Genomic DNA, 23,488 nt, shown 5'->3' with positions numbered 1-23,488 from the left:
GGCTGGCGGATTCTTAACGACTGCGCCACCAGGGAAGCCCCCTAGTCCTAGTTTTTAAAGGACTTTCCTTAAACACACATGTAGTGAACCTCATCCACTTTTAATCACAGAGGAGTCAGAGATGCGGAGCTGGTTTCCCCTTTAGTTGGTTTTCCCTAACGTTAATCAACACACACCAAAAAACACATTGAACAAGTTGAGACTGGGATAACATAATTTGGAGCATAAACTGGGACTTGGATATGCATGAGTGTCTCTGGCAGCTCATTTGCCTGAGTGATTGAGCAGACTTCTGGGAAAACTCTCATCCCAAAATACCACTAAGTTACTAACTCATGACCATCTTGGCCCACTAAAAAAACTCTGGTCAAGGGAGGAGAGGGGCACAGTGTGTCTCAGACTGGAAATACAAAAATAGAAAAACCTTTTTATTTTTCAAATTTGTGTGGCCATAAGTAGCTTTAGGGCCCTCCAGTGAACATAACACAGTAGGGATGAACTAGGTTTTTCCTCATCCTGCAATAGAACATTTTGCTGTGTCAGCATCACAAAGTGCCAGCATCTCCCAGAACCTAGTGGTCCCAGAAGATACCTGGTGGGGCACTCAGGACAGTCCTAATGCCAGAGAGGAGCCCATGTATTCCTAAGTCTTTGTAAGCCACCCGGAAAGACTTCCAGAAATTCTTGATGACCACTTTGCAGGGACTGGTGTTGCACAGCTAGTGTCTAAGAGAGAACCAGGTTCAGGCACAAGGGGTGGGGGACAAATAATGCATCTTGGCCTTCTTACTCAAGTCAGTGTTTCTCCCTTGGCCTTCCTTTTCAGTGCCCTCTCGGAGACCTCCCCTGTGTCCCTCTGCCTGCTCCAGCTTGTGTGCATAAACTAATTTCTCCCTCATCTAATCCAGTAGCAGCAGAGAATCACAAGTTTCCTGTGGACACTCAGCTCCTACCTCAGGAGATGTGAGGGGCTTTTTCTCTCCTGTCCTCTCCCTCTGACTTCTGCCTTCATGACTGACCAACAAGATGGGGGAAATAGAAAGATCCCCAGATTTCAACCTGTTATTTTCTATCTGTAAGTAGATCCTAAAGAACTATGTGTCTCGAGCCCCTTTCTTAGGGACTGCCGTTGCCCATCTCCATGACTACAGGAGTTGCCATGTTAGTAAAACATGACTCCGCCTCCTGCCACATTATTGGTCCTGGTTGGGATGAGGGTCTACTCCCAGGCCAGTCCTGGTGCTCTGCTCTCCTTGGCAAAATTAATCGGTCTAGAAGGGGCACCTGACTGATGCTCACTTCCCCAGGGCTTTTGAACTAAGGTTTGAGAGAATCAAATGTATTTCTTTACATAAATTTAAAACAACCAAAAGTCAGCAGAAATCAATTAATATTTCCCTCCTGAAATCCACTAAAATGGCAGTGGAGGAATTTGTAAAAAGGTATAAAGGAACAAGGACACAGGGAACCTGAGAGGAGACATAGCAACAGAATTTTGGAAGCTGGAGAGCAGATGGTTGAATGATAACTGAATCAGAAGACCTGAGAAAGCTGAGTCCCAAACTGGCTGTGGGAAAAACCAAGAGACAACCCCCAAAAAGCCTGAGACTGGAGGCGCCAGGTACCACTCACTCAAAGTAAGGTGGTCTTAAAAGTGGTCTTAAAAACGGGAGGCTTGATTAAATGTCTAAGAAGCAATCAGACCACCAACCCTCCCCCAACAGTCCTTAGTGAGTGCCCGTCCCTCCTCCTACCACAGCAGAAGATACTAAGACTTCCACTAGGAAAGGGTAAAACAGGTTTTCTGGACTGGGAGACCTCAGTCACCGCTGAGGGCATAGGTGTCATATGGGAGACAGGAGGTTTAAGGAGGGACATTCTACATACTAAATGAGGAGACCATCTCTCTTCCACCATTTTTCTTTTTTCTTTTGGCCGGGCCATGCGGCATGTGGGATCTTAGTTCCCTGACCAGGATCGAACCCACATTTCCTGCAGTGGAAGCGCAGAGTCTTAACCACTGGATTGCCAGGGAAGCCCCTCTCCCCAATTTTGCAACGAGAGCTGGCAGTCAGACTTATTCCCTCTGGGCAAGAGACTGGGAGAAACTTTTCTGGGAAATCTGACCAAGCCAAGGAAGACCTATGGGTACTGTCAGAGGTTTCCCAATGAATCGGCCTCACCAGATCACTCTACAGTGAAGTCGCCAGTTGACCTGCCCCCCCCCCCCCATTATGCACATGAGGCTTCCAGTTAGCTGTTCTGTGCCCCACTCTTAAATATGTGTGCAATCAAGACGTCCCCAGGATGATGGCCAAGTGAGGCCCCAAGACCATCCTATACAGCAGGCTGAAAGAGCAGCCAGCCCATACAGACTGGATCAAGTCAAAGGCACTAGGAGAAATTTCTTCAAGAGGATGAAACTGATGGAACACCCATTACATATGAACACACTGGGAGATTTATACCACTCTGGTAGGATTCGGGAGTTTGGGATTGAATTAGCAATAACTACACTGAAAACCAAGCAAATGAAAAACAAGACATTTAGTAACTCTGGGGATAATAGAATTGTGCAGTAAAGGGAACTTATTCTATTGGGATGATTGAGAGGTTAGGGTGAAGTGGGGAAGGGTGGCAGTCAGTTCTCACCCTCCATAGTGAGAAGTCAATACACAGTGCCGGGCTTCCCTGGTGGTGCAGTGGTTGAGAATCTGCCTGCCAATGCAGGGGACACGGGTTCGAGCCCTGGTCTGGGAAGATCCCACATGCCGCGGAGCAACTAGGCCCGTGAGCCACAACTACTGAGCCTGCGCATCTGGAGCCTGTGCTCCTCAACAAGAGAGGCTGCGATAGTGAGAGGCCCACGCACCGCGATGAAGAGTGGCCCCCGCTCGCCACAACTAGAGAAAGCCCTCGCACAGGAACGAAGACCCAACACAGCCAAAAATAAATAATAAATAAATTTAAAAAAAAATTATTTAAAAAAAAAAAATACACAGTGCCCAGAACTCTTTCATGGGTTCCAAGAGCAACACCAATAGATTCTATTGAATTCTCTACTTTTGCTTAAGGTCGTCAGATTTCTCTTCTATTGCTTGAAACAAAAAATCATAGCTAAACTGTTAGCCATGTGACCTCTGGCTAGTCACGTCCCATCACTGGGCCTCAAGCTCCCCATTCCTATAACAAGCTCCTCTTCTTTGATTCTGTACACCTTTTAACAGTCAACTTTAGGGACCTCCCTGGTGGTCCAGTGGGTAAGACTCCGAGCTCCCAATGCAAGGGGCCTGGGCTCGATCCCTGGTCGGGGAACTAGATCCCTCATGCATGCCGCAACTAAGAAGCCCGCATGCTGCAACTAAAAGATCTCGCGTGCCACAACAAAGATCCTGCGTGCTGCAACTAAGACTCAGAGCAGCCTAAATAAATGAATAAATATTTTAAAAAACCAAACAGTCAACTTCCTTCACCTCCTCTCTCCCCTACTCAGCCTTCCTACCAGTATCTGTCACACCCATTTACCAAAACTAAATTTCTTTTTGGGGTGTGTGCCCTAGTCTATATTGTATCACAGTGAAAGATGTTGGGAAACCCTGAATGGAGGGAACCTGCCAGGAAATTCCTGGGGGAGGGGCTGGGGGAGAAAGGAACTTTGAGTTTCTTGTATTTAGGTGTGATTCTACTGCTCCCTGATCTTGTTTTTTGTTTGTTTGTTTTGTTTTGGTGGCTCCACATGCCTAGCGGGATCTTAGTTCCCTGATCAGGGATTGAACCCAGGCCACGGCAGTGAAAGCGAGGAGTCCTGACCACTGGACCGCCAGGGAATTCCCCTGCTCCCCCATCTTGGACTTTCAGCTTGAATTGTCCACACTTCAAATTGCAAGTTGATTTATTTATAAGTTTTATCTCACCTACATCTTAGACAAATTGGAATCAACTTTACAAAATTAATAAAATATAGGCAAAGACAATTAAAAACTACAGACCAAAACTCAATTGAAAAGGTCAGAGAAATGACTGTTTCAAAGGACCTGTGATGATAAATTGATGTAATGAAGTGCTAAATTTTGTTCCAAGTTTGTTGGGACGAAATAGAAATCACATAATTTTGGAGTTACTCCATATTCAAAAAATATTTATTCACTACTGAATCATTCTGGATTATATTTGGCTGCATATAACAGAAAAAAAAGCTAATAACAGTATTTTTTTTTTTTTTTTTTTTTTGAGGGTAAAAGAAGTCTGAAGTTGGGAAACCAGGGTTAGTCTGGCGCCTTTCTGGTCATCAAGGGCCCAAGATCCCTTATTGCTCAATATGGCTGTTCAAGCTACAGCTACCACACTCCAGGTAGAAGTAAGGATGAAAAGAAGGGTATTTCCTTTCTATTTTAAGGAGACTTCCAGGAAACTTCATATAATAGTTCCACTTACATTTTAATGTGCTGAACTTAATGACATGAACACACCCGGCTACAAAGGAATATGGAAAAGTGTTTCAGCTGGATCGTGAAGGAATGCTGAGGTAGGCACCTAGCAATTTCTGCTACAAACACTCATTATGTGGAAGGTGCTTCCGGCCCATAGAACTAAAGATGAAGACAATGCAGTCCTTGTCCTTGAGGAGCTCATAGATTTGGGGAAGACCCTAATAATCAACTGAATATTATACCATTAGAAAAAAAAAACATTTTCTAAAGTGTGGGAAGAGAAATGAGGTAGCAATGAGCTCTGTCTAGAGAGACAGGGAAGATTCACAGAGAAGGTAACAATTGAGCTGGCCCTTAAACAGAATAGAAATACAGAGCAAAGAGAAAGCATTCCGGGTGCAGGAAGGAGCATGCACAAAGAGAAACATTAAAACAGATGGATTCTCTGGAGGGTAATTTTGATTCTTCTTGTATGTCTTTAAAATAGGGTTGTCAGAGTCCTGATAGAAGATAAGGCCAAAATAAGGTGAAAACAGGTCCCCAAAACTCCACAGAATGAAGGTTGGTCATTCTGGAGGGAATAGGAAGCCCTGGAGGTTTATAAGCAGGGATATCACGGGATCAGATCCTATGTTCAAAAAAGAACAATGGAATGAGAGAAAAAATGAACCAAAAGTGGGGTGGGGGGGTGGGACACGGGAAGCAAAGTGACTGACTAAGGGGCAAGCTAATTGTTCAAGTGATCTGCATTAAGGGCCTGAACTAGGCAGGAGAGCACATGGGGATGGGAAGGAGGGAATGGTTTAGAGAGACCAAAGTTGGCTTATTGCAGGTTGGATGTGGAGAATGAGGAAAAAGCAGAGACAACCAGAGGAGTCTCAGGTGTCTAGTTAACCCCTCAGGAGCTTCTGATTCTCAGCCTCTTCTACCTTCCTTAAAAAACAAGGTGCTTTGGAGTTAAGGCCACTGGCCGATGAACTCACAAGTGTAGGTAGTGTGCTACATGAGGGGCAAGTTTTTCGCTAACATCGCAAGGGTCTCTGGCCCAATGAGTGGAGTTTGATAGTAATACTTGCTACAAATGTATGATTTTAATATATGAAAGCTTTAAGGAGAGATGAAAAAACATTTTAAAAATGGCCTGTGTTTTCTTCTGCTTTTCTCCATTATTTCTTACTCTTGGACCTCTCAGGCATTACTTGGCCTTTCTGTTTTCAGACTAACGATGTATTCTGATGTAAGATCCTAAAAAGGGAGCTCACTCAGTGGGTCTGATGTGGTGGATGCTTGCCCGGGAAGTTCTGCGCATGCATGGCACCATCTCCCGTGAACACACATGGGAGGTCGTGCCTGATCTCTACTTCTACAGAGATCCTGAAGAGATTGAAAAGGCAGAGCAGGCGGCAGCTGAGAAGGCTGTGACCAAGGAGGAATTTCAGGGTGAATTCAGCTCCAGCTCCTGAGTTCACTGCTACTCAGCCTGCGGTGGCGGACTGGTCCGAAGGTGTGCAGGTGCCCTCTGTGCCTATTCAGCAGTTCCCCACTGAAGATTGGAGTGCTCAGCCTGCCACTGAAGACTGGTCTGCAGCTTCCACTGCTCAGGCCACTGAGTGGGTAAGAACAACCACTGAGTGGTCTTAAACTGTTCTTCCACAGACTCTTAAAATGGAAATAGGTTGATGGAAAATAAACAGTTTCTAAAAAAACAAACAAACAAAAAACAAAAAAACAAGGTGCTACCACATGTCTGGTACTCTTCTCTGTGCTGGGAATTCACAGGTGGGCAAGACTTCCTGCCCTCATGGAACTCATGTCTTGCAGGGAGGGGTACAAATTAACCAAGCAATTTAAATACAATGTGGGGTCAGGAACAAACATGCACCATGAGGAGGCAACTTTGAGAAGCAGAGTCTAGAGAAAATCATTGATGAATGGCAAACAAACATGGGAATCAGGGTTAGACCTGTCCATTACAGGGTAGTCACCTGGACGCTGGGCTGCACCGAGGGTTCTTTAGAAGGTCCAATGCCCAACTCCCACCCCCACCCCCACCCCGGCAGCCAGTCTCTAGGGGCATATATAATAATCTACATCTTTAGTTAGTGCGGGCATTTCCTCCAGGCACCTGAGAGGAAAGTTCAAGGTTCATCTGGCCTGGAATAACTTTCTGTGATAGTGAGGGTGTGGGGAGGGAAAACTTTCTTTCCGAACTGTAGGTGGGAATGTGTAACTAGCTAGGCCTTTCTGGACGGCAACTTGGCAATAAATATAAAACACCTTGGGAATATACATTCCTTTGACCCAGTGATTCTTCTAGAAATCTATCTCAAAGAAATAATTTAGGATGTAAGCATCATCCTTAGGATGTAAGCAAACTGTTTATATTAGCAAAAAATTAGAAATGACCTTCTTGTCTTACCATAGAGAATTTACCAAGCAAATTCATACGGTTGAATTCCATTCAGCCATTAATAGCCAATTATATTTATAATTGAACTAGAATGTACTATTTTAGTATATGGGTTACTTAAATCATTATATGCTTAAGGTAAAGAACAGATTAATGAAGTACGTTACAAATATATTTGTGAAATGATACCTTGGAATAGCAACAGACTGACACCCAGAAAACCTCATAATCCAGATGATCTAATAACTGACATTTTCTAAGTCTGATCTATGCTTGATTATTGAACTTTTACTGTATTATAAAAATTTGAAGCATGCAAAACTTGCAAGAAGAAAAGTAAAAAACAAAAAAAAATTGATCCCAATTCCATCACTCAGGGACAATTTGCTACTGACAGGGACCATCCTTCCAGATGTTTCTGTAAACAAACATATGGATAAGAATGAGAATGAAAGAAAGTGTGTGTTTGTTTTTTTGTGTGTAGGTGAGAAACAGAAATAGTTTTACAGAGAATGGAAATACCCACAATAGCATTACAAAAAATGGGATCACATTTTTCTTTTAAACAAAGCATGACATTTATCAGGAGAAAAAACTTGAAGGAATTCTTGAACTTCAGAAAATATTTCTTGACACCAAGATATACAGCTTCCTAAAAATAGTCCTTTTTCTTAAAAAAGGACAACATTAAGATTTTTGAGTCATTTTTAAAAACAACGTTTCAATTTTAGACAATATCAATTGACTTCCAGCCAAGACCACACTTCCAGCCAAGAGGAAATCAACACACATATTTTCTCCCATTTCCTCTCCCCTTGCCTCCTCCTTTTAATTTTTTTGGTCGTATCATTTTCACATAGGAAAGATTAATGATATTTACATCCCATCCTTTTACCACAATTCCCAAAGCTGTCTGATTGGTTCTGTATTTAAGTGGATCTGGTCCTTATTATTGTTCTTTTACCATGACTTTTCCATTTCTATTTTTGGAGTCAACCCTTCATTTTGTCATCAAGTAGTCTTTTTTTCATATTGGTCTCATGGATTCTTGCATGCTTCAAAGGGCCTATGTCTTTATACTTAAAGGGCAAATTGGGTAAAAATTCTTGTGTCATTCTTTCCCTCACATCTTTCGAGACATTGCTCCTTTGTCTTCTGACTTTGAGTGTTGCTTTGGGGGAAGCCTAAGGATACTGATCTTACTCTGTACATGACTTGCTTCTTCTACTTGGACACTCTTAAGATACTTTATCTCTGAAATTCAGCAACTTCATCAATATATACCTTGATGAAGGTAAATAATCAGTGTATTATTTAGGATATAAATTCAGACAGAAACCCAAAATAACAGTGGCTTTAAGAGAGACTGTATTTGTTTCTCATTTAATGATATAAATGATACAGCAGCAATGCTTTAATGAAACTGCCAGGAATTCAGGCTCTTTCTGTTTGGGTGCTCTACCATTCCTAGGGTGTTGTCTTTGTCCACATACACCAAGATGAATATTGTAGCCAACAGAAAGGGAAAAAGAGAAAGGGAATATCTTTTCCTTTAAGGATATACCCAGAAGTGCAAATATTAATCTTTTGCTCACATCCCATTGGACAGAACTTGGTCATATGACCCGATCTAACTGCAAGGAATACTGGGAAATATAGTCTTCATTCTCGATGACCATTCTACAATTATGGAAGAAGGGAGAATGAATACTGGAGGAAAAATGAGCAATCCCTGTTATGATCCATCTGACTCAGTTTTTTCCTAGGATATGGTCTGTCCTTTTAATCTGTAGATTCAAATCTTTATTTCAGGAAATTTTTCTTCTATAACATCTGTGAATATCTTTTCTATTCTATTTATTGTGTTTTCCACCTTAGGAATGTGTATCTTTTTAATTTTAACCTTTGTATCTATATTTGAATTCTTTGTACATGTCTTCCATTTTAATAATCTTTCCTCTAAATATTTTTACAAGGCTTTTCTCTGTTTCATTTTGTTTTCATTTGTGTTCTCAATTGTATTCATTCAGAAAACCATTTCAGTTCTATTTATTCCAGTTTTTATTGCTACTAATATGATAGCTATGCCTGTGATGTTGCTGGTTTTTTTTTTCTTCTTCTTCCTTTCTTTTGAAACTAGGCCAGGCTGCTTTGCATCTCCTTCTGTCCCCTTAGAATCTCTTCCTTGCACTCTTGCATCTTTCCTTGAGCTCTCTTGTCAAAGAGAAACTATTTCATCTCACATTCTTTGAGGTCATGGAGAATTATTCGTTGGACTCTGTTTCCTGAAGTAATCCCCCTTTTTTCCTTTTTTAAAATGTATTTATTTATTTTTAATTGAAGTATAGTTGATTTACAATGTTGTGTTAATTTCCACTGTACAGCAAAGTGACTCAGTTATACACATATATACATTCTTTTTAATATTCTTTCCCATTATGGTTTATCCCAGGATACTGAATATAGTTCCCTGTGCGATACAGTAGGACCTTGTTTTTTATCCATTCTATATATAATAGTTTGCATCTATTGTACTAACCCCAAACTCCCAAGTCCATCCCTTCCCCATCTCTCCTCCCCCTTGTTAAGCACAAGTCTGTTTCCTATGTCTGTGAGTCTGTTTCTATTTCGTAGATAGGTTCATTTGTGTCATTTTAGACTCCACATATAAGCGATATCATATGGTATTTGTCTTTCTTTTTCTGACTTATAAGTAATCCCCTTCTGATGTATGTTTTTCATCTGCTTTTTGCTTACGTGTCTCTCCTTTGAGGGGATGTGAGGGCCACTTAAGATCTATGAGCAGAGTAAGGGAAGGGGACTGGAGAGGTTCCACAATTCAGGAGACACACTTGATTTTTTTTTTTTGGCCCCATATTTAACATTGTGATATTTATACTGCCAGACAGATTCATACACAATTTTTCCTTACAAAATGAGATGACAATATACATACTATTTTACAATCTGTTTTCTTCATGTCATATATCACAAAAATGTTTTTATGGCATTAAATATATTTCTCCCACATTATTTAAGTAGTTACATTGCATTCTATTAGCATGATATATATTTTTTAACCCAGTCTCTATTGGTGGACATTCCTATCGTTTCGAGTAATTTACTATTGTAATCAAACTGATGCATAAATTAAAATCTTTTATTTTGATTCTTTAGATTTAAAGCTAAAGTTGTGGAGGATTTTATAGGTTCTCACTCTCTCTTTTTTATTGAGATATAATTCACTTGCCATTAAATCTACCCTTTAAAAGTACAACTCTGGGGCTTCCCTGGTGGTGCAGTGGTTGAGAATCTGCCTGCCAATGCAGGGGACTCGGGTTCGAGCCCTGGTCTGGGAAGATCCCACATGCTGCGGAGCGACTAGGCCTGTGAGCCACAACTGCTGAGCCTGCGCGTCTGGAACCTGTGCTCCGCAACAAGAGAGGCCGCGATAGCGAGAGGCCCGCGCACCGCGATAAAGAGTGGCCCCCGCTTGCCGCAACTGGAGAAAGCCCTCGCACAGAAACGAAGACCCAGCACAGCCATAAATAAATAAAATAAATTAATTAATTTTTAAAAATTAAAAAAAAACCAAAACTCTTTAAAAAAAAAAAAAAGTACAACTCTGTACTTCAAGACTGTATAACTCAGTGGTTTTTAGTATATTCACAGAGTTGTGCAACCACCACTATCTATTTTCATCACCCCAAAAAGAAACCCCATATCAATTAGCAGTCACCTGCATTCCTCTGTCCTCCTAGCTCCTGGCAACCACTAATCTACTTTCTGTCTCTATAGATATGCCTATTCTGGACATTTCATATAAGTGGAATTATATAATAAGTAGTCCTTTGTGACTGGCTACTTTCACTTAGCATAATGTTTTCAAGGTTCCCCCACATTATAGCATATAATCCTTTTATGGCCAAATAATATTTCATTGTATTAATATACCACATTTTGTTTATCCATTCATTGGCTGATGGACATTTGGGTTGTTTCCACCTTCTGGATATTATGAAAACATTGCTATGAACATTTGTGTACAAGTTTTTGTGTGGACATATTTTTTTTTTAAATTTTTATTAGAGTACAGTTGATTTACAATGTTGTGTTAGTTTCTGTTGTACAGCAAAGTGTATCAGTTATACATATAGCCACTCTTTTTTATTTTATTTTATTTCCATTTTTTGGCCGCGCTTTGCAGAATGCAGTATCTTAGTTCCCTGACCAGGGATCGAACCTGCGCCCTCTGCAGTGGAAGCATGGAGTCGTAACTACTGGACCACCAGGGAAGTCCTTATACCCTCTTTTTTAGATTCTTTTCCCATATAGGTCATTACAGGGTACTGAGAAGAGTTCCCTGTGCTATACCGTAGGTCCTTATTAGTTATCTATTTTATATATAGTAGCGTGTATTTGTCAATCCCAGTCTCCCAATTCATCCCTTCCCTCCCCTGGACATATGTTTTTAATTCTCTTGGGTATACACCTAGTAGTGGAATTGCTGGATCATACAATAGGGCTGACTTATTCTTAATTCCCTTGTTTCTAATTCTACATGACATCAGCAACATCTTTCAGATTTAGTTTCTGTAGACTGAATCTACAATTTCCTGCTTGGTCTGGTAGTCACCTTGCTTTAAGAGGTGGAGGAAGGGGCCTTTGATCTAACATTCAGGTGTTTTCACCCTATGCCTCATGCCCACTTTACACAGTATCTGATGCCTTCATGGGGTCAGCATACACTTTAAACAATGTTTTCCTCCAGTTTGCTAATTTAGTTGCCTCTCACTACTCCATCTCTGTCTTTCAAAACCTTGTTGAAATCTCTCCTCTCCTGATGTCTCCTGACTCCTGTGGGGGTTAGGCCTTTTTATATTCCTTTATTATCATTTTAGTAGGGTTTTGGGGAGGGGGGCTATAAACACAGCTTGTTTAACTGGAAATTGCTCTAATTATGCATGTCTTCCTGGTCATTGCTCATCTTTGAAAGAGACCAGCTATTCATTAAAAATTAGTTTAGAGGAAGATGAGGCAAGTGATCTGGACAGACCACAGTTTTAAACTGACTTTTTTTCTTTGAACACTTTATCACCAAATCTGTTTCCTCCTCTGTCTGGGGTCATATCTTCCCAGTTTTCAAGATAAACGGAGTCAGTGTGGTAACACTCCCTAAGACAGGCTTTGTCTTAGTCCATCTGGGCTAAAAAAGAAATTATAGGCTGGGTGGCTTAACCAACAAACACTTATTTCTTGGAGTTTTGGAAGCTGAGAAGTCCAGAATCAAGGCGCCAGCAGATTTGGTGTCTGGTGAGAGCCTGCTGCCTGGTTCGTAGACTGCTCTCCTCTCACTATGTCCACACAGGGCAGAAGTGGTGGGGGAGCTCTGGGGTCTCTTTTATAAGGGCACTAATCTCATTCATGAGGGCTCCACCCTCGTGACCTAATCACCTCCCAAAGGTCCCACCTCCAAATACCATCACACTGGGGACCGGGTTTCAACACATGAATTTTGAGGAGACACAACATTCAGTGTACAACAGACTTTCTGAGACTTACTGTTCCCTCATTCCCCATCCCCCATCTCCCCTCACCCCCAGCAGGTTCCCTCAGCTAGGAGGTGGGGACATAGATAATTAATATGGTGCCTATGCATGGCTTCTCCATTACCTCCACCTCCCCATTCCCTATGTCCTGCAGGGTGGAGTTACTCCTCTGGAGTCTTTCCAGCCGCTCGCCTTATGGTTCTAAACAATGGACCATTAAGATATGAGCCTTCCAGGACTTCCCTGGTGGCACAGTGCTTAAGAATCCGCCTGCCAATGCAGGGGACATGGGTTCAATCTCTGGTCTAAGAAGATCCCACATGCCACAGAGCAACTTAGCCTGTGTGCCACAACTACTGAGCCTGCGTGCCACAACTACTGAAGCCCATGCGCCTAGAGCCGTGCTCTGCAACAAGAGAAGCCATCGCAATGAGAAGCCCACGCACCACAACGAAGAGTAGCCCCCACTCGCCACAACTAGAGAAAGCCCGTGCGCAGCAACGAAGACACAACGCAGCCAAAATTTAATAAATTAAAAAAAAAATTGCCGTCTCTCAAACCACTAAAAAAAAGAAAGTTTAAGATGAGCCTTCCAGAACAGTGCCCTTGGCTTTATTTGGCAGTATACGGCTTCCTTGTGTCATTGAAGCTGGAGACAGGTAGAAGAATGTTTAGCACTGTCTGTAATAACAGAAAGCTGGAAACATACAAATGACCACTAGCAGGAGAATGCGTAAATACAGTGCCACATATTCATACAATGGAACACAAATTTTTTTTTTAATAAATTTATTTATTTATTTATTTATTTTTATTTTTGGCTGTATTGGGTCTTTGTTGCTGTGCACGGGCTTTCTCTAGTTGCAGTGAGCGGGGGCTACTCTTCGTTGCAGTGCGCGGGCTTCTCATTGCAGTGGCTTCTCTTGTTGCGGAACACGGGCTCCAGGCGTGTGGGCTTCAGTAGTTGTGGCACATGGGCTTCGGTAGTTGTGGCTTGCGGGCTCTAGAGCGCAGGCTCAGCAGTTGTGATGCACGGGCTTAGTTGCTCCGCGGCATGTGGGATCTTCCCTGACCAGGGCTTGAACCCGTGTCCCTTGCATTGGCAGGCAGATTCTTAACCATTGTGTCACCAGGGAATCCCTGGAACACAATTTATCAATAAAAATGAGTGAACTGTAGGTGTGCACAGCAGCATAGATGGGTCTCAGAAACATACACTTGAGTGAAAAAAAGTAAGTCACAGAAGAATATATACTCTGTGATTTCACTAAAATGCAAAAACTCCCCCAAATTAAAATACATTGTATGGGAAATATACATGAAAAGTAAAACTCTAAGAGGTACAAACTATTATGTATAAAATAAGTTACAAGGATATGTTGTACCACATAGGGAATATAATCAATATTTTATAATAACTATAAATGAAGTATAACCTTTAAAAATTGTGAATCACCATATTGTACACCTGTAACTTATATAATATTGTAAAACAACTATACTTCAATTAAAAAAAATAGACAGGGACTTCCCTGGTGGCCCAGTGGTTAAGACTCTGCGCTTCCACTGCAGGGGGCATCGGTTCACCCTTGGTCAGGGAACTAAGATCCCGCATGCCACGTGGCATGGCCAAAAAAAAAAAAGAAAGAAAAAAGAGAGATAAAGAAGAGTAAACCTCTATCCTCCTCCAAAATCCTATTTTTATGTGTATTTTAAAAAATAAGGCCTATGACTAATTTCCTATATTTTTAGTTATTTATGTACTGGTATATAATTTATTCTGAAAACTTATAAACTTTCTAAAGGCAGAGGCTCCACAAACTATGGCACAAAGTCTCGATATCAGTAAGAATGCATCAAAGCTTGTTGAATAAATGAATGCATAAATCACTCTTGTTCTCTTTTACACTCGTGTAGAGATCTGAAGGATTGCTAGGAATAACTATATCTAAATAGCTATATGACTATTACTATAATTTTAGATAAAATATAAATATCAAGTCCTTCAATGTTAAGAATTTTTAAAAGAGGTCCAGAGATACTGGCGCCATGGCTTACCTTTCAGCTCACGTATTCCTCGAGGAAATAGCGCACACTAGGGTCAGTTACCCAAAGATGTCACAGCTGGTAGTAGGGTTGTGGTATTACATTTATACTTTGATACCGTATAATATGGTATCTATAGAAATAAAAGAACTGTATTTGTACCCTTGTTTTAGGACTCCCTAATATAATTAAAAATATATGTGCCTCATAATATTAGTCTTTTGATACATTCTGTGAAAAAAGGATATTTTGTTCAAATATGTTTGAGAAACTATGCAAATTATACTTCCCTCTTGGAAATTCGTAATATACAGTGACATATTAAAGGTTTCCAGAAATCAGATAGCTTTTAACAAGATTGTTTAACCTTCCTTAACCTTGTCTCCCAATTATAATTGTCCTTGGAATGGTCAAGTTTCATCTAACAACTATAAATATCCCAAAGAAAAAGTCTTCAATGGAAAATGTTTTAGAAAAACTGTTCTAAGATATTAGTTGGATTGCAAAGTGCAAAAGATGTGGTCTAAATCCACCTTTAGGGTGAGGTATTTACAATCCTCTCTTTTTGATCTGGAAATGATCAATTTGCCTGTGAGGGACAGTGTCAGGGTGCAGGTGAGGGTGGGCGAACCTGTGTACGCAGGTACACAGGTACACAGCAGCAGGGTGGGAGTATGGAAGCATCCCGTACATGCCAGCTGCTGGCAACAGTGGAAGCAGACTCCAAGTATGCACTTATTAGACCTCAAAAGCTGTTTTTGCTGCTGCTTTCTTTCCCCTGATTGTATCTGCTTTGTCCTTCCATCCTTTCTTGTGAAGCTGCTCTGGCTCAGAGGTAGCCTACTTACTTTGTTATGATGATTTATGACTTTATCTAAATCCTCCAACTATACTTATAATTAATCACATAATTCCATTTCCATAATGTTACATAACACACTGTCTTATCCTACCCCACATCCTGGGGAACGATATTAAAACAATAAAATAATTATGGCTGAAATTTATTGGTATCCCAGTTAGAACATTTAGTTCCAACTATCACGGAATAACCAAATGTTTGATAAAACTTACAAGAATAAATCTATGGGCGTGAAATTTATTTGTACTCTTATTTTAAATTGTGCCGCATAGGATATAATCAAGTAAGCAATAAAAGTTTGCTGAATAAATCAATGCATAAGTCACTTGTGTTCTCTTTTACATTCACATGGAGGATCGTTAGGGATGACAATGTCTGTATATTTGTATATTTGCATATGTATGAATCCATATGTATGTATCTATATAAGTTTATAGACATATATGTAATACGTAATTTCAAAATGTGATTGTAATAAAATTTTAACTAATGTGAAAAAAAAAAAAGAGTAAACCTCTAAAGAAAAAGAAGGGAATGATTAAGTCAAAATTCAGCATAATCGATACTGCCTGGAAGGAGAAAAAGGGGTGTGACTGGGATAGTCCACACAGGATCTTCTAAGGTACTAGTTAAATTGGATTTTTAAAGCTAATTAGTAGGTACGTGTGTTCATTTTACTGTTATTAGTTAAACTGTACATATATGTTAAGTACATTCTTTTGTTATTTTGTTATTCATAATAAAAGATGGAGTGATTGATTTCTCTTTTTTTCATCTTTTAAAAGGTGGAGTTGTTTCTCTTCTTCATTCTTTGGAGGGTTTTAAGATTGGAGAGAGGAGTAAAAAATGCTCCCCCCGCCCCATTTTTTATCAGTGACTCTCTCTCCAGGGATTTGAATAATTCACATGCACAGAGTGTGAAGGCACAGGGCATTATGGAGCTTGGGTTTCCGTATAAACATTGAAGAGAGAGTTCATGGAAAATTGACATCAAGAAGTTTTGTGACTTTCAAAATTGTGTATTTTTGAAACCCTTGAAAGGAAAATGGCTTTAATTGGAAAATGGCTTGGGTACTTGCTTGGAGGGTTGGTGCAACAGTACAGAGGAAGAAGCTAAGGGGACCTCACCTCCAACTGGGCCTCGTTGACTCCCAGAGGGAAAGGGGAAGAGAGAGTGGAACAGGAGTCCAGGAGGAGAGATGGTGTAGGGGAGTACTGACTGACCCAGTGTGAGGCCTGCTTGATCCAGTGCCCGAGTGGACCCATAGCCACCTCAAATGGCATGATGTCTGTAGGAAGGGTCGATATCTTTCCCAACTCAGGAGCTGTATCTATTCATGCCAGAACAAGTGTTGAGTTGAGCCCCGAAGGCTCTAAGCCATGGCCCAGAACAGCCTTCATGTCGGAGCTTGGTGAATACACAGGGGTGGGGGTGGAGCATTTGCCAAGAGAGGTCAGCAGAATCTTGCAGTGCTGGGGAGGGAGTGTGGACTTTACCCTGAGCAATGAGAAGCTGTTAAAGGGTTTAAGCCAGGAAGAGGAAAGAGAAGATTTGATTGAGAAAATACGTAATGAAAAAATGCTAGTAAGACCAGTAATTCATTTAAAGGAATCTATATTGCATGAATCACATCAGCATCTACAACTATAGTAATGTCCATATGTAGCCAAAATATGTTTTCATTCTATGGACGATGCTTGGTGCGCATCAGGATTCAGAGACCTTTCGCAAAATTCTGGGCCCACACCCTCCACTCCCAGGGTTAGGCTGTGGGTCTAGTTAATGTTAATACTAAAACTCGTCTTCCTGACAGCAATGAGTAGCAAGTTCGGCTTCTTTCCTTAAGTGGGGAAGACCATGTCCCCAACACTAGGAGGAACGTTTGCCTTTCCCTTTGCTCTAAGGGACACACACTTAAGTCACGTGACGGCTCTTACTTCTAACCACTTAAATATCCGCCCAAAACAAGAGAGGAACTAATACCCAACCCATATTTACACTAATTAGGACTGTTAGCAAAACTAATAACTAGTATTATGACACCAGTCTTGAATTTGCCTTACTCTTTTATTTTTTATTTATTTATTTATTTTTATAGGTAAGAAGTGGATTTATTTAGAGAGAAACACACTACACAGACAGAGTGTGGGCCACCTCAGAAGGTGAGAAAGGCCTGCCTTACTCTTTTAATCCTCACAACATCTGCTGAGGTAGTTGCTATTATCGCCATTGGAATTAACTACTTAATTATATAATCTTTTGTTCAGTACCCACATCCCGTGATAAGGTCAAGGAGAGCGGGGTGCACATCTGCCATGTTTCCCCTTGGATCCCTGGTGCCTAGAACAGTGCTGACATGTGGTCAACATTCAAAATGCGTTTGTTGAATCAATTTTGAGTCCCCCTTTTACAAGTGAGGACACCAAGGCTTAGAGATGTTAAATAGCTTACCAGCTATTAGGTCAGCAGCTAATCCAAAACCACATCTGTTAGACTTCATCTTCTTACTGGCTCCCAAGTCGTCTAAGGTTTTATAAGGATCACATAGCTTGGTCAAGTTTCTAGCAGTTAAACAGAAATCTGTTGAAAGATTAATTAACACCTTCTAAAAAATCTTAACCATTCTGAGAACATAACACGGAATTCAGAGGTGAGAAGTAGGAGAATGGCTGTGTTTAAACTTGCCGTGTTTCATAAAGATCTTACACTGAGAAATTCACATCTGGCATTTGAGAACAAAGGCTGGCATAGGACTTGGAGGAAGTATTGTTAGGAACTTTCCCAGCTAAATCTTCCTAAGCTTATTATCAATAAAGGGGATGTTTTCATTAAAATAGAGATCATTATGGTGTTATAGCTCTTTCTCCTCAACTGCAACCTTTATTGGGCTAAGGCTCCAGTTTTCATGGGCCACCTGGCATTCCTCATTTTTACCTTATTTGCTTGAAATAGTTGGCCAAGGAAGCCTGGGTCCTGATTCCAGCCCCTTCCCCACATCCAGCTTGGCCTGGGCACAAATTCCCTTATAAGTACTCAATAGTCCAAAGCCTCTGGAAGAAGCATAGAAAAATAAGATTACCTTTACCCATAGAAAGGGTATCGAAGCAACTTGTACAAGCTACCTATGGTGAGAGAGGCAAGTTAAGTCTCTGAGAAAGGGCTCCACTGGGAGTTAAGTAACAAGTCCTGTCCTATTCCCACTCCACCTATTTCTAGGCAGGAGTCTCGCCAAGCTGTCAGGCAAACCCTCAGCCAGACAATGCAAGAGCAACTGATGTATGAACCGGCAGGTATTACCCCAATAAAGCGAGAGCCCAGACCCTCTCCCGGATCTGTCATCCAGAGCATGCCTAGGCGGGGAACTGCAAAACACCAGCCTAAGGCGGCGCACATTCTCTCCTCACCACAACATGGGTAGAGGTCAGGGTGCAAAGGTTTCAGAAAACTCGAATTCTCTGTACTTTTAGTAACTAACATTGCATAGCTTTTGATGATCTCTGAGCCATTTCTGATGTGCAAAGTGTTTTCACATGCACCTCCTATTGAGGTAGATGGACCAATATTATTACTCACAAATTAGAGATGAACAAAGAGATTATGTTATTTGTCTAAAGCCATTTCATTCCCCCCAAAAGCAGCCTCCTGGTGTACTGGTGCTCAGTCATGGTGTTTGGCTTTTCTCCCTCTTCAAGTCAATCATCTGCTGCTTTTACATCACAAATTCTCAACCTTTGGTGTACCATCACTTAGAAAACTTAATCTATCCACTGACATACACAGGCATGTGTGCACACACAGACACAATTGAGTATTAACTCTCAGGACTCTCAGAGATCCCCTGAAGACCATGGACAGAGGGCTGAGAATCCTTTTAGAAGTAACATGTGTGAGACCAAAGGGACATAATAACCAAATGTAATATATGAACTGTATTTTCTGGTTCCAAAATTCAGCTACAGAATACATCTTAGGAACCACTAGAGAAATCTGAAAATGGAATATATACATTAAATTTTATTAAGGAATTTTCTTAAGGGATATTAGGTTAATTTTCTTTGAGTTGATAATGGTGGGGTTTTTAAATTATTAATTTATTTGTTTATTTTTGGCTGCATTGGGTCTTCATTGCTGCCCGCGGGCTTTCTCTAGTTGCGGCGAGCAGGGGCTACCTTTCGTTGCGGTGCGCAGGCTTCTTATTGCGGTGGCTTCTCTTGTTGCGAAGCACGGGCTCTAGGCGGGTGGGCTTCAGTAGTTGTGGCTTGCGGGCTCTAGAGCGCAGGCTCAATAGTTGTGGCGCATGGGCTTAGTTGCTCCGCAGCATGTGGGACCTTCCCAGACCAGGGCTCGAACCCCAGTCCCCTAAATCGGCAGGCGGATTCTTAACCACTGCACCACCAGCAAGTCCCAATAATGGCGTTTATTTATGGGGGAGAATATACTGATTTTTAGGAGATGCTTAAGTACTGAGAGGTGAAATATCATGAAGTCTGCAACACATTTTCAAATGGTTCAGAAAAATAAAGAACAATATAAGATTGAACAATATGACATTTGCCAATATTATATCATTTTTAACCTATGACAACAGCAGTTGCATGATTTAACCTAATTTATAAAGAAAATACAGCAAACTATTAACAGTTTAACCTAGGTGGTGATATATGCATGTTCATTGAAAAGTTCTTTCAACTTTTCTGTACATTGGAAAATTTTCATAATAAATACATTTTCCTAATTAAATGTTGGAGAAAAAAGAAGTTTCTGCTTGTGATACCTCTCAAATCTGCTCCTCTATTAGTTATCTATTGCTATGTAAGAAATTACCCCAAAATTTAGTGGCTTAAAACAGCAAACATTTCTAGGTAAATACCCGAAAGAACTGAAAGCACAGATTGAAAGAGATATTCGTACATCCATGTTCACAGCAGCGTTATTCACAATAGCCAAAAAGCAGATGCAACTTAAGTGTCCATCAGTGGATGAATGGGTAAACGAGATGTGGTCTATACACACAATGGAATATTATTCAGCCTTAAAAAGGAAGGAAATTCTGACACATGTTACAACATGAATGAAACTTGAAGACACAATGCTAAGTGAAATAAGTCACAAAAGGACAAAGAGTGTATGATTCCACATATATGAGAGAGCTAGAGTAGTCAAATTCATAGAGACAGAAAGTAGAATGGTGGTTGCCAGGGGCTGGATGGGAGAATGAGGAGTTAGTATTTGATGGGTCTGGAGTTTCAGCTTGGGAAGATGAAAAAAGTTCTGAATATGCATGATGCTGATGATTGCACAACAATATGAATGTACTTAATGTCAATGAACTGCACACTTAAAAAGGATTAAAATGGTAAATCTTATGTCATGTATATTGTACCCTCCCCCCCCCCCAACAAACATTCATTATCTCACAGTGATATGCCAATATTCTGTTCACTAGAATCATGACACTAGGTCCAGGGCTTCCCTGGTAGCACAGTGTTTAAGAATCCGCCTACCAATGCAGGGGACACAGGTTCAAGCCCTGGTCCAGGAAGATCCCACATGCTGCGGAGCAACCACGGGTGCAACCCGTGCACCTCAACTACTGAGCCTGTGCTCTAGAGCCCGTGAGCCACAACTACTGAAGCCCGCATGCCACAACTACGGAAGCCCACACGCCTAAAGCCCGTGCTCCACAACAAGAGAAGCCACTGCAATGAGAAGCCCGGGCACTGCAACGAAGAGTAGCCCCTGCTCGCCGCAACTAGAGAAAGCCTGTGTGCAGCAACGAAGGCCCAACGCAGCCAAAAATAAATTTTAAAAAAATAATAATAAATAAATAAAAAAGAAAAGAAAAAAAAATTTTTAACAAAACAAAACAAAAAAGCAAACAAACAAAAAAAGGCACTAGGTCCACTCAAGGGGAAAGGTTACACAGAGCATGAAAACCAGAAGGTCGGGGTCTTTGAGAACCTTCTTAGAAGCTGCCTACCACAGTCTGCCCTCTGAACCCAATGACTCACATCCCCTCTCATGTGTAAAATACATTCACTCCCTCAGAAGGTCCTCAAAAGTCACATCCCATTACAGCAACAGTGCAAAATCCAGAATGTCATCATTTAAATGAGGACCAGGTGTGGATCAGGATCTAGGTATAGCTCCTTGAACGTACTTCCTCTCAATCTGTGCACCTGTGAAACTAGACACGCTATCTACCTCAGCACGAATATACACACTAGTGGAACAGGCATAGGATAAACACTGTAGACATGTCTCTTCAAAAATGGGGAAAACGGGAACCACAAAGTAGTCACACGAAGGGTCATAGCAATTCCAAAATCCAGCAGGCAAATGGTGGAACTTACTTAACTAGGTTTCAAGGACTAGGAATAATTCTCTGTGGTTCTTGGCTATGCCCTCTGAGTTCTTGGTTCTGTTCTCTGAGCCTTTCTTTTCATAAAGGGTAGCCCATGGGTTTGCAGCTGAGTAGTTTCTTAGCCTTTTTTCTGCCAGTAGAATTTTGGGGTCCAATGGCCTTTTTTCCGTTTGTACTATCTCCTGTCCCTTTCGGTCTAAGTTGGCAGTGTTTTTACTGATATCATTCTCAGAAAAACTTTGTGAGTATCCTGTGATTCTCACTGGGGTTCTCTCCACTAGACAAAAGCTGCGCCCACAAATCTCTGCAAGATAAGTCCTTCTCCTTGGCCTCCTGCTGAGACAGCAAAGGAACAATGACGCCCTTAAGCTTTCCAGAGTCTCTGCTGTTGGACAGAATCTGTGAAGCATACATGTTTCACAAAACTCTTTGTGTGTCTGAATGGTATTCTGAGGTACTATCCTAGTTCTTTCTGCGGTCTTAACAGAAGACTTACAGTCACAACTTTTGCTCCATCTCTAGACCTCTGTTGGAACATCCCCTTGGACTTAAACTTTCCTCAGAAGCCATTTCTTAATTTTAGCATCTTTTATTACCTCTGGAGAGGCTGAGAATTTGTAAAGCCATCAAGTCCTAGCTCCTTTTTGTTTAACAGTCCCTCCCGCAGTTTATCTCCCTCCTCTTGCGTTTTACTGTAAGCAGTAAGAAGAAAACAGGCATCCACTTAAACAGTTTGCCTGGAAATCTCTGGAGCTAGAAGCTCCTGCCACAGTCCCTTCGTCTTCATTCCCACCACCACTACTCTCTCTGGGTGAGTAGTACTCAAAGTTTGGGGGTGGTCAGGACCCCTTTACACTCTAAAAAATTACTGAGGACCCCAGCGAGTTTTGTTTATGTGGGTTATATCTATCAATATTTACTGTACTAGAAATGAAATCTGGGAAATTTAAAAAATATTTATGAATTCATTAAAAAATACCCTATCACATGTTAACATCAGAGTGATGATGCCATCACACTTCATGCAGCCTGTGGAAAACTCCACTGCACAGTCATGAGAGCATGAGAGTAAAGAAGGTAAATAATATTTTAGTATTGTTGTGACAGTAGTTTTGAACTCACAGAGCCCCTGGAAGGGTCTTGAGGTCTCCTAGGGGTCCCCAAACCACACTTTGGGAACTTCCATCTAGATCATTCTCCTCAGAGCGCCGAATCAAGTCTCAGTCCGTCGCCCGCCCACACCTGCTTTCTTCCCACCTCGCCACTCACCGCTAGGACTCTGCTGCCCGAGCCCTCCAGCCCAGCAGTTGTCCCGAGCAACCCCACTCTGTCTTAAGGATTTTGTTGTTCTTTCCTCTCATCCTCTCCTTGCCTAGAAGGTCCTCTCCTCCTTTTCCACCTGCCCCATGGCTCAGTGGTCACTCCCACAACCAGACTCCTGAGATGCTATTCTCAACAGTTCTCACTCAGTAACTGTGGGCTCTTCTTGGCAGATGTGTGTGCCGTCTTCTCCATGACCAGGTGAGCCTGGGGTCAGAAGGCAGCTTGGATTTAAATCCTGACTCTGTGTCTCATTAGCCTTGTTTGCATTTTTTCATTGGAATAAAAAATTACATAGTAGCATATGCTTCTAGAAGAAAAAAGAATACAGAAATGCGTAAGGTAAAAGGTAAACCTCTTCTCCTTGCCCTCTTCATTCTCTACTCCCCAGGTGGTACCTACTGTGGGCAGCGTCCTTTCAGACCCTTTCATAGACATAGATACATATGTCACATGTAAGTTTCTTTTTGTTTTTCTTTTTTTACAAAGGAGAGAACATATCTATA

At 41.3% G+C, this 23,488-nt stretch overlaps 1 long non-coding RNA gene across 2 annotated transcripts in view; it reads right to left on the bottom strand.

Moving 5' to 3' along the window:
* The window catches only part of LOC309643835, a 72,775-nt gene that overhangs the window by 14,086 nt on the left and 35,201 nt on the right, over positions 1 to 23,488 (bottom strand). Inside the window, exons 3-5 of one of the 2 annotated variants that reach the window (XR_014254085.1) lie at positions 17,750 to 17,878; positions 14,448 to 14,568; positions 11,914 to 12,046 (exon numbers count right to left, since the gene is read on the bottom strand). The exons of the other annotated variant lie outside the window; for it this stretch is intronic. This is a non-coding gene — a long non-coding RNA (uncharacterized lncRNA). The remainder of the gene's footprint in view (positions 1 to 11,913; positions 12,047 to 14,447; positions 14,569 to 17,749; positions 17,879 to 23,488) is intronic. 2 annotated transcript variants of the gene reach the window in all.

This window comes from Balaenoptera physalus, assembly GCF_965194825.1.
Source record: "Balaenoptera physalus genome assembly, chromosome: 15".
NCBI lineage: Eukaryota > Metazoa > Chordata > Mammalia > Artiodactyla > Balaenopteridae > Balaenoptera > Balaenoptera physalus.
This window is presented reverse-complemented; position numbering and strand designations above follow the sequence as displayed.